The sequence below is a fragment of the Lichenostomus cassidix genome, chromosome 3, assembly GCF_008360975.1.
Source record: "Lichenostomus cassidix isolate B80296 chromosome 3, HeHo_3.0, whole genome shotgun sequence".
Taxonomy (NCBI): domain Eukaryota; kingdom Metazoa; phylum Chordata; class Aves; order Passeriformes; family Meliphagidae; genus Lichenostomus; species Lichenostomus cassidix.
The window spans coordinates 306,687-317,026 of NC_139483.1; the positions used below are offsets into that span (position 1 = coordinate 306,687).

The following is a 10,340-nucleotide window of genomic DNA, read 5'->3' on the forward strand; positions in this document are numbered from 1 at the left end:
AGCCGAGTGAGGATTGCCATAACTCAGCGTCAGCAAACTCCCAGAAACTGACTGGGGTGGCAGTGAGGTTTTGCCCAAAATGTTGTCCCCATCATAAAAGCCATGGGAGAACTTGAGTGGGAAGAAGATTTCTGCCCCAAGTATATTTATTCCAGAGTATACTGTTCTGCTCCAGGCAGGCAGGCACCAGTCCCAGGTGACTTCAAAAGAACTAATTCAGGATCACCTCTGAGCTGAGAGGGAGAGCTGGACCTGCTAACTCTGCAGGGACCAGTTTAGGAACTGCAGCACCTGGAGAAAGGCATCTGACCACAGCAAGATAACTCAGCCTGTCAAAGTCCTTCTGGCATTCTTGGAGGGAGAATGTGCAAAATTTACATACCTGACTGGGAGCTGTGCTTTGCTTATATCAGGTCTTTAAAGAATCATGTGATGGCGTTAAATATTTAAAACATTATGATTGCAACAGAATATCCCAGTGGGATGAATCATGGGAACCAAAGAGGTAAAAATATCCAGCAGCAGTTCCCTCTGTAGTGGGACTGTGTGTGCAGGTCATATCTGTTTACACAGGCATTTTCTGGATCATGTTCTCCTGGTGTGTTAAATGGAGACACAAATGAACACTTGATTTGAAGGCCTGAATCATTTGACTTTGATAAGATTTTAACTTGATAAACACAGAATTGATTGACATATTTCTTGGGTTTAATGAGCTCATAACTGCACTTTAATTGGTTTAATTAACAGAGCATAATATTACAGGTATGTAATGCAGACCTGTAATACTGAGTTATACAATACATTATATTTGCTGTACATCATAAATTACAACATGCAATGTAACACAGTTTTTCATGAGAATTACTACCAGGATTATCAGTAATGAATATTCAGGGACATGAATAGAAATTTCCTTTAAGTAATGTCTTCAGGATCCAGCCTTCCTTGTACAAGCTTCTAAGAACAACATTCATCTGAGGAAAATGTGAAGGCTGTGAAATATGAAATTATTTCTAGGCTAGGGTGGGATTTGGCTTCAGAAAGCTCAGGGTCTAAGTTCCTCCAAGATGTCTAGGCACCTCACTCCCATTTCAAATTTCCATGTTTGCGTCAGAAATACAGTTTTTCCTCTAGCTTTTTCCAAGGCTGGCTCAATGCTCACAGCATTTTCTCAATCTATTTATTGTCCACTGTTTGGAAATTACCATTAAAAGTCCCCCAGTGTTTCCCGACTATAATTGTTTGGATCTCTCCAGTGACAAAATTAGCAGCTGAGAGAAGCACCGGAATGTGGAATTGTGTCTTTGATTATCTTTCCATTGTGAGCAGGGATGCCATGTGCCCAGACAGTTATTACACCTGACAAGGATAATGTATTTACAATGGGTCTTTATACAGGCTAATACCTTACAAAAATACTTTGAAAGAAAGTGCTCCACCTGCCTCATGTTCTCTACCACAATTGGTAATTAATATCACTGTGCTGAAAATGATCCTATCAGCTAAAGCCTCTTCTGTCATAACTGCTGCTCCCTGCCCAGCTCTGCCTAATTAACCTGCTGCTGACTCACTCAGCAGGAAGGATGTTCAGCAGACCTGGTCTCACTGCTCTGTTTCACAGAGTCTCTGCTCAGCTCAGCATGAGCCTCCCTGAAGCTGCCCCGGCTGCCTTCACTTGACTCCTGCTGATGACTCAGAGTGTAAAGTCATAGTCAGGCTCCTAGTAAAGCTCTTCTCAGTTTAACTGCTCAGTAGAGCTGGCCATACACATACATTCGAAGCCAAGCACCATCTGATTTCCCTTTTCCAGTCACACTGGTTAAAATACAGCTCTGAGGGCAAAATTATTCAGCAGGACACTGCACACAACAACTGCAGCTGTTATGAATTTTCTGTGTATTTGTGAAACTAAAATGATGCCTGCATTGTTGGCATTAATAAGACCTGAGCCTTCAAAGTGAATCAGAGTGGAATTGCTCTGTAGATCTGTTTTCTGAGAATTGTGCTGGGGACTGGGCAGGACAGTGGTGAAAGGCTGCCATCAGCCCCAGAAGGGTCAGGTTTAGTGACTTCGGGCTTGTCTCTAGGTGCGTAAGGATACAACCAGGAGTCTAATGGGATTGTCAAAAGGACATTACTCACCCCTCGGGAGGCTGCCTCCTCTGCCAAAGAGCTCCTGCGTGGCCCAGCTCAAATTGCAAAACCTCCATGTTCTTCTGTTTCTCATCTGTTACAGAGAGATAATTACAGAAGTGCTAAGAGGATAAATGTAGTAAAGTCTGGAAGCACAAAAGAGCAGTAAGAGAGATGAGGCATGACTGGCTGTTCTTGCCTCAGGCACTTCTGGGTCTGCAGCAACATGGACAGGGCTTCTGGCCAGCAGGAAAATCAGCCACAACATCTCCGTGGCCAAGGGGGCTGGGTGAGGGTTCGGAGGGTACAGGGTTGTCCTCACCAGGTTTGCTTCAGGTCAGCTACTGATGTAGGACTCTCAGCCTTTTCTCTTAGGAGCGGCTCTGCAGTGCATGTTACAGATAAATTCCAAGGGAATATAATAAAATCCTGGGGAAGGGTGGCAAAATAAGAAACCCCCATGCCTGTGCCTTTGGGCAGATAAAGCATCCAGGCTGCTCCTTCTAGAGCTAACCAATGACAACAAAATTAAACAGAAATAGGGAAACAAATTATGCTTAAAAACTGAATGCAACTTCCGGTGTACGAAATGAATCAGCAAATCAAACAGGTTAAAGGAATAAGAAAAGTTATGGAAAAATGACAGCTTTTTTTACCCCCATGAAATCAAGGGGTTCCTGTGAAGAGCAGGAGAGGAAATGCAACAGTGCTCCTGTGCATCAAAGCAGGTGGTCAGCACATCATGTCTGGGCATCTTCAGCACTAACCAGGACTAAGGCACTGCAGAAAATGTTCCACTTAAGCACCCTGGGACCCCCTGCCTGTAAGGAGCTCCTTAACCTCTGAATTCTCCCTCTGTGGCAATGCCCTTCTTCCTCCTGCATTTGGAGAAGGGTTGGAAGGTGACCAGGACGGACCATAGTGCCTGTACACCCCAGGCAAGTATCCTTTATGGAGTCAGGGACTCCCATGGGAGCTGCAGATGTGCAGCACCACATTGGACAGCACTTGCTATTGCCACTAATAGTAATGATAATAACAAAGAGCAGTGAAGAAATAAGACTCTAACTTCCTTCCAGCCTTGAGGTCTGTGTGTTTTGGGATAGCAACGATTCCAAGTAGCATTTGGATCCTGCTTTGTCTGAAGCAGTAGTAAATAGAAGTGGTTGGTACAACTTCAGAATAACCATATATGTATGTGGTTAACAGGCTAAATATAAGGAATACACATCTCTTCCTTTGAAATACGCCAAAAGAGAAGCACTTAGCAAAAATAGATTGCTTTTTTTTTTGACTGCACTTTGCTTTCAGAGGAAAATATCCAGAAGAAAAACAAAAATGCGAAGAGCACTGCAATTGTGACATTAAAAAATTTACAGCATGAAGCTTTTTCACCTTCCAAAATCACCTTCAGATTGTTTTATACAAGACCATGGAAAGCAGGAATGGAGACAACTGACTCAGGCTCACTTTTTGGGAGGGAAGGGGGAAGAGGAATTTTTCTTCTGGAGTGATTCTTGAACTCTTAAGTCAGGTTTCAAAGTTCCTTCTTGTCAAGGACTCCATTTGGAGTATTGATCATATGTCTCTCTCTGTATCACCACGGGAGCTATCCATGACATGTCCCAGTCCTCACAGAGTCCCTGGGACAGTTGTGGAAAGGGAGGCAAGGAGGTGACTTTTATAACTTAGCAGAGAGCATCACTGGCAGCAGTGATGAGCTGCATATTGTGACTGCAATCTGCAGCTCTGCCAAAAAATCCCCTTTTCTACTGCACTTTGAGCGAGCCTGGGTAATGACAAGGAGTCTTTTGTTGCCATTTGAGGAGCTGGTTGTTGGTCCAAGCTCTCTCACTCTCATTAAGGAGGCAGTGAGGGGGGAGCATCCCAGCGGGAATATGTGTCCTAGGTTGGCCCATCTGCAAAATAATTCTGAGTGTCATCCCAGCCAAAAGCTGAGTCTGGGATCAGATGTGGCTAAGTTCCCTGGCCACAGTGGCCAGAGCAAGTGTGGTGACAGTTACAGGGAAGGAAATGGAAATGTTCTGGGGAGTTATGGCAATGGGCTCATCAGCTGAAGGATTTGGTGTAATACATATTGCAACAAGGTTGTATTCTCAGAAATCCCTGGCTTGCCAGAAAAACAAATGAAATCAACCAGGCTTCTGATTTGGTTTGATTGCTTCCAAACTCATCTTTAATTGAAGTTCTTTTCATGATTATCACAACGGGGCTTGCTTGAATCTCAGGGCCTAATCCTCAGCTGGTGCAAGCTGGAGTGAATCCACTCAATTCAAGGGAACCTCGCCAGTTTACATCAGATCGTGGTTATATTTAAGTGTAGGCCATTTAGAAATATGCAAGTACTTATTTCCAGCTATACTTTTCGAATAAAGCAAATAAATCTGAAACCTACCAGGACACAGAGCATCCCAGTTATATTTTCTTCTTGAAGCCATAGGACAAATATGATTAATGAACCACTTACACTGCAGTGCAGAAAACCCAAGGGTGTAAATGACATCAAGATCTCCCCAGTCCATGTGTTGGGGTTTGACCCTGACTAAACGCCAGGCACCTCGACTCTCTCTTGCTGCAGGAAAAAAACCTGCAGAAATACACATCAATCTCGTGAGTCAAATGAGATAGGACACTGGTAGGAGGACACACAGAAGAAAAAAAAGAGGGCAAACAGGCTCCAACTTAAAGTTGCAAAAAAGTGATTTAATTACCTAACAGAGTTGGAGGATAAAATCCAAGGCAAAAATAAACTTTTCATACACTATTTTGTTCACTCACCCCCCTCCCTCTTACGAACCCATTTTATTCACCCCCTTTCCTCCTTCCAACCAACAGCTCGGGTAGGGGGGCAGGGTGTGTGGAGTATTTTATCAGTCCACAGAGCAGGTCCATAAACCTATTCATCACCACAATTCTTCTACTACAAACATTCTTTATCTCTACTTATTTCTCTCTCTCTCCAGCCAGTTTTCTGCTCTCACCCTCCACCCTCTTAAGAAGCAGTCTCTCCGCTCACCCCCCTTCCCTCTTTTCAAACCAACAGCATGGGCAGGGGGCAGGGTGAGGGGTGCTTTCTGGTCAGTCCAATCAGGGAGAGGGGTTCTCTACTTATCCATGAGGTCCCTCCCACGAGAGACAGTCCTCTGGGAACTTCTTTGGCATGGGTCCGATCTCATGAGCAACATCCTGCCCAAATTCTGCTGCAACTTGAGTCTCTTTGTCCATAAGGTGCAGACTCTCCCGAGCTGAGGCCAGGCTGCTTCCATCCCAGGAGCAAGGCCTTTCTCTCCCTTGCAAGTCCTTTGTAACTTTAACTCTTTCGATGAGACTCCAAACTGGATCACAGCTTTCTCCAGGCATCCACCTGCTCCTCTGGTGTGGGCTGTGGGTGGATTTCTGCATCCTTGTGGATTCCATGGCCTGCAGGGGGAACCTCCTGCTCCCCCCATGGTCTCCACCACGGCTAGCAGAGGGTTTTCAGCTCCGGCGCCTGGAGCACTGGAGCACCTCCTCCCCTACCTTCTCCACTGACCTTGGCATCTCCATGCTGTTCTCCCTTCACATATTTTTACCTTCACCTTCTCCTCCTCCAACTACAAACAAGTGCATGCTTGCTTTGTTTTGATTTCTTCTTAAATATGTTTTCACAGAGGCGTAACTAGAAACTGTAATTGGCTCAGACTTGGCCAGCAGCATGTCCATCACCTTCAGAGCCATCAGAGATTGGCTCTGCTGGACTTGATGTAAAAGCTTCCAGAACTTTCACTCAGGACACACAGGAGCCATCTTTGTGCCACTCCCCACTCCTCAGACACCTCCCCAGGCCCACCACAACAGCTTCTGAGGGGTCCAAATTTTTCCCAGATGTCAAAAAATACTTTACTGAAGTTTGGGCCAATCAAAACCACCACTTTTGCCAAGAAGGAATATCCAGAAGGTGCTAGGTTGGTCACTGTGCAGCGACCAACTGCAACGCCACACCAATGGTGGCAGTCAAATGTGCCACAGGGGGAGAAACTGTAGGAGAGCAAAGGAGACACTGCTTACCTGCAGCCTCCAGAACCTCCCTCATCTCAGCTCTGCCGCTCCACCTTCAACATCCCTGCAGTCTCACTGGCTCTTTCCAGGCTCCCCCACAGACTGAGGGGGTGCAGATCCCTTAAAATAAATGGGGGTCCTTTCAGATTTTACCAGATGAGGATTTGGCTGTGGGATTCAGACAAGCCCATGTTGAACAGTCTTATGAAAGAACTGGGATGAAAGATGCATCTGGAAGCAACAAAGCCTTGAACAAACACTGGGCCCTTCTTCCCCTTTCAAAACTGGTCAGCTCAGCTTCCAGAACCCCAAATAGCTCCTCCCCAGACTGAATTTTCCAGTATCAGGGAGGAAGACCAACCACGATTTGTCTCACTGCTGTGATGCACTGGTTCTGAATAGGCTCTTCCTTCAAGAGGGAGCACTTCTTGATGAGAATTACTTCTGATTCTTCATCCCTAGGGACAATTCAAGTTCCCACATCCCGATTCCTTACCATGGAGGATTGCTTTGACCTCAGTCCCACAGACCTGTATCCACAGGAACATTCCCTATTCATGGAACAGTCACAAGGTAACAAATAAATGCATTTCCCCGGGAAGAGGAGACCGTTCATAACTTCAAGAAGAAACATAGATTGGATTGAACATAGTTCAACAGGTTGGAAGAAGCAGCAGCAGCTCCCTGAAAGAGAACAGAAAGGGAAATAAGTTTTCAGACCCAGGGACCAGCAGCTCTTTCACTGCCTTTTGGCAGTAGCCTCTAAAAACCTCAGTGCAATGGTCTCCAAAGAAGACTAAAACCTCTGGGTAATATCCGAGTATCAAGAGAACAAAAAGTGTCACCTAATGAAGTTCTGACTAGAGAAATACTGATTTTTCTCTATGCTTTGTTGTTATTTCAGGGTTTTTTAACATCCCTTGCACTTGAATAATTGTCTCCCTTAGCAAACACAGTGCATGTAATATATGGCAGAGGCAAAAGAGCTACATGAAAAGCCATAACTATTGCTGTTTCACAATTAGTAGTTCTATTTGAAGATGTTTTGAATAAGATTTATGGTATGTTTTCTAATTTTTAATTTATAATTATAGGGAAGAAGCTTAGCCTTAAGTATTTCTTCTCTAAAATGTTTAAAATAACATATACACTGTTTTGGTCTGTAGAGAGGGATACAAAACCAGGAAAAAACATGCAGGAAGAAAAGCAGGGTTTTTTTTGTGTATGTAAGCAAGGTTTAAATGGAATAATTAAATTTACTATAATCAATAAAGTGTGTGAGTCAAATTTATTGAAGTAGCTATTTCCCATTGCATAATTTCCCTGGGGAACTTTCATTTTTAATTTAAAAAAAAATTTAAAAAATTAAAAAAACAACCCCTTGAGCACTTACTGTAAATATGCCAGCATATGTGTGAGGTTAAGAAAAGCACAAGCCTACACCCAGGAATCAAAGAGGGGCTTACCACTGCTTTGACACTAATTGTAAAAGCTGAACATTTTCTAGAACCATAATCAAATCTTAACTGCCATGGGGGACTCGTTCAGCAGCTCACAGTAATTCTAATAAGATGCAGAGCCTTTCACCTTTAGGTCACCAGTTCAAACCCACTGCGGCTTGGGTAGTAAACAGACAGTAAATCCTGAGCCCAGTGGAGTGCCAGCATCCACAGTAGATGCCAGAGGAGCTTTTGGGCAGGAGTGGAAAAGGGTTTTCCCATGTCATCCATGTTTCCCCGAGACTGACACAGCCTCCTCCTTGGAGGGCTCATCTCATCTCATATCTCATCTCATCTGTCTAGGCCTCAGATCCTCCCTTCTGGAAAGCGGATGGGAAACCCTTCTTGCTGCATTTCCTCCATTTCAGCTGGAGCCTCCCCAAGTGCCCCAACACACCTACCTCAGAGACCCTGGAATTGCCATGGTGTTTTCCAACACTTCTGTAATGCCCCTTCTGGCAGTATGGAAAACTCAAGGCTGAGTCCTCACCCTGGCCCTTTCAGGTAGAATTCCTTGCATCACTCTGAGCTCCTCCTACTGGAAATCCCAACTCCAGCTGAGGCCCTGGCACTGCCAACAGCCCCACAGTACATGAAGTTTTGTGACAAGCACCCCATGCACTCCCTGCTACACCAACACCTGCATGGGCCCTGGCTAGACAGCATCTTCCTTGAGGAAGCCATGGACCTTGGTGTTCCAAGCTGTGTGAACATGAAACAACAGCTACATGATCTGAGCAGCCTAGAGACAAATTTGTCTCCAGCATGGATGGCCTCTGTCCCTCAGACACAACTCAGAGGCTGCTTTATGGCCCAGAGCTATAGGATGCAACCCCATCTTGCTGGCCGCAATGGCGTGCACAGCTCTGTGCATGTGTGTGCGTGAATAGAATAGTCTGAGGCCTTAATTGTGTGTCATGTCACTACAGCTGAGAAGTTGAGGAGCTCTAAGGAACAATTCATTTATTGTCCTCTAGACATCTGGGTTAATGTTTCTTCCTTGGATTAGGCTGTACCAGTGTATTCCCTCTCTGCTCACCGCAAGCCAGCAATGCCAACCTCCCTCCGTGGCAGTTCCAGTGACAGCTGTTTACTTGGAAGCTCACAAATTTGATATATGGGTGCTAGCCACAAGTTAATGGAATGCTTTCCAGATGCAACATCTTTAAATATTCAAACAATAAGCCAAAAGCACTAAGCTGTCTTGGCCATTTTTTTTTCTCAACTCTGGATATCTCTCAGAGAAGATGTAAATACAATTCCTTGTGCCACTGGCCAGAACGCTTCAGATGTTTGAAAGGCCACCAGCATCATGAGGTGCTGAGTGGTAGATGGCTGATGGCCTTTGTCACCTGAAGCCAAACCCAAAGCGGCCAAGAAAGAGCGAAATGAAGCAAAAGGAATCATTGAGGCTGACCCACAGGAGGTTGCCTTGCCAGCCAGCTCTGGTGACAGCCTGTGTGTGCTAGCCTGCACCCTGAGCTCAGTGGAGCTGCCCAAGCTCCAAGGAGTGGCTTCCCAAAACATCTCCAGAGCCTCACCTTTTGCTCCAGAACAAAACCAACAATAGCTGTCTGCTGAAGATGTTTAGTGGGCAGTGAACCAGGATCACCAAAATGCCTTGACCCTCACCATGCTGGGTGTCACCTAGAAATCCTTCTTGAGCAGAGGAGTGGCTACTCAGTCCAGAAATGGAGACAAGACCTGCCCAGATGTGTCTTTCTCCCCAGCCCAGCTTTCAGCAATGGCATAACTTTGTGACCTCAGTTTGCATCAACAGCCACTCTAATGCAGAGGACTGGGACAAAAGCAGCGTTTGAGGGCAAGGATCAGCATTCTGAAGTGAGCAAATTTGCCTGAAGACTGGTGTAACTCTTATCACTTTGGCTGGAAGCTGACAACAGGTCGAGATGGAATGGCTACACTGAAGCTGTGTGGTGATGATTTATACCACCGCAGAGCCTGGGCTAGGAAGTGTAACTTAGTTGCTCTTGGCCAACTTACATCACTTTTTCTTCTCTCCTTGCATTTTCTTTGGCCATTTCTTTGAATTTACTTATTTTCTTCCACTGAAATTTAATATGATCTGGACAGTTGAGCTACCAGGATATGGATTTTCTATCCAGTAGTTAAAGGCAGGAACTTTCTTACATACTTTTATCAGCTTAAAAAATACCAACAAACATGGGCTGCATGGCCTTAAATTGGAGGAGGGCAGGGGAGAGCTCCAAGAAATCATGTCTGAATCTGAAACCAGTTCAAGCCTGAAATGGTGCCTGTTTGAAGATTTCTCCTTTATTCCCTCTGATGCTGTTATTAACTAGAGAATGAATAGCAATTACAGTTATCAGCACTTCAGAGAACCGAAAAATTCAAGTTCATTATCTTATCTTATCCTTTTACAAAGTTTTTAAAGCAACAACAATAATGACAAACCGGACCAAACTCCAGTTCATAGGCAGAATGGACATCTGCTAGAAAAATATGATTATTCCCTCACCCACCACTCTCAAGTTTAGGGATTTGTGGAATATGGGCCTTGCCTAAAGTTGCTTGGCATAAATCCTCAAGTTAAGTTCTTTCTTACTGATATCATGTGGTAGTAAATCAAACACGGAAACAGGAATAAGTAAATCCTCCACATCC

General features: G+C 44.7%; 1 long non-coding RNA gene across 2 annotated transcripts in view; it reads right to left on the minus strand.

The window, feature by feature from the left end:
* LOC146438833 (uncharacterized) overlaps positions 1 to 6,981 on the minus strand; it is a 44,438-nt gene extending 37,457 nt beyond the window's left edge. For both annotated transcript variants that reach the window (XR_014850504.1, XR_014850503.1), the window contains exons 1-2: positions 4,625 to 6,981; positions 2,146 to 2,230 (exon numbers count right to left, since the gene is read on the minus strand). This is a non-coding gene — a long non-coding RNA (uncharacterized LOC146438833). The remainder of the gene's footprint in view (positions 1 to 2,145; positions 2,231 to 4,624) is intronic.
* Positions 6,982 to 10,340: the final 3,359 nt, after the last annotated feature.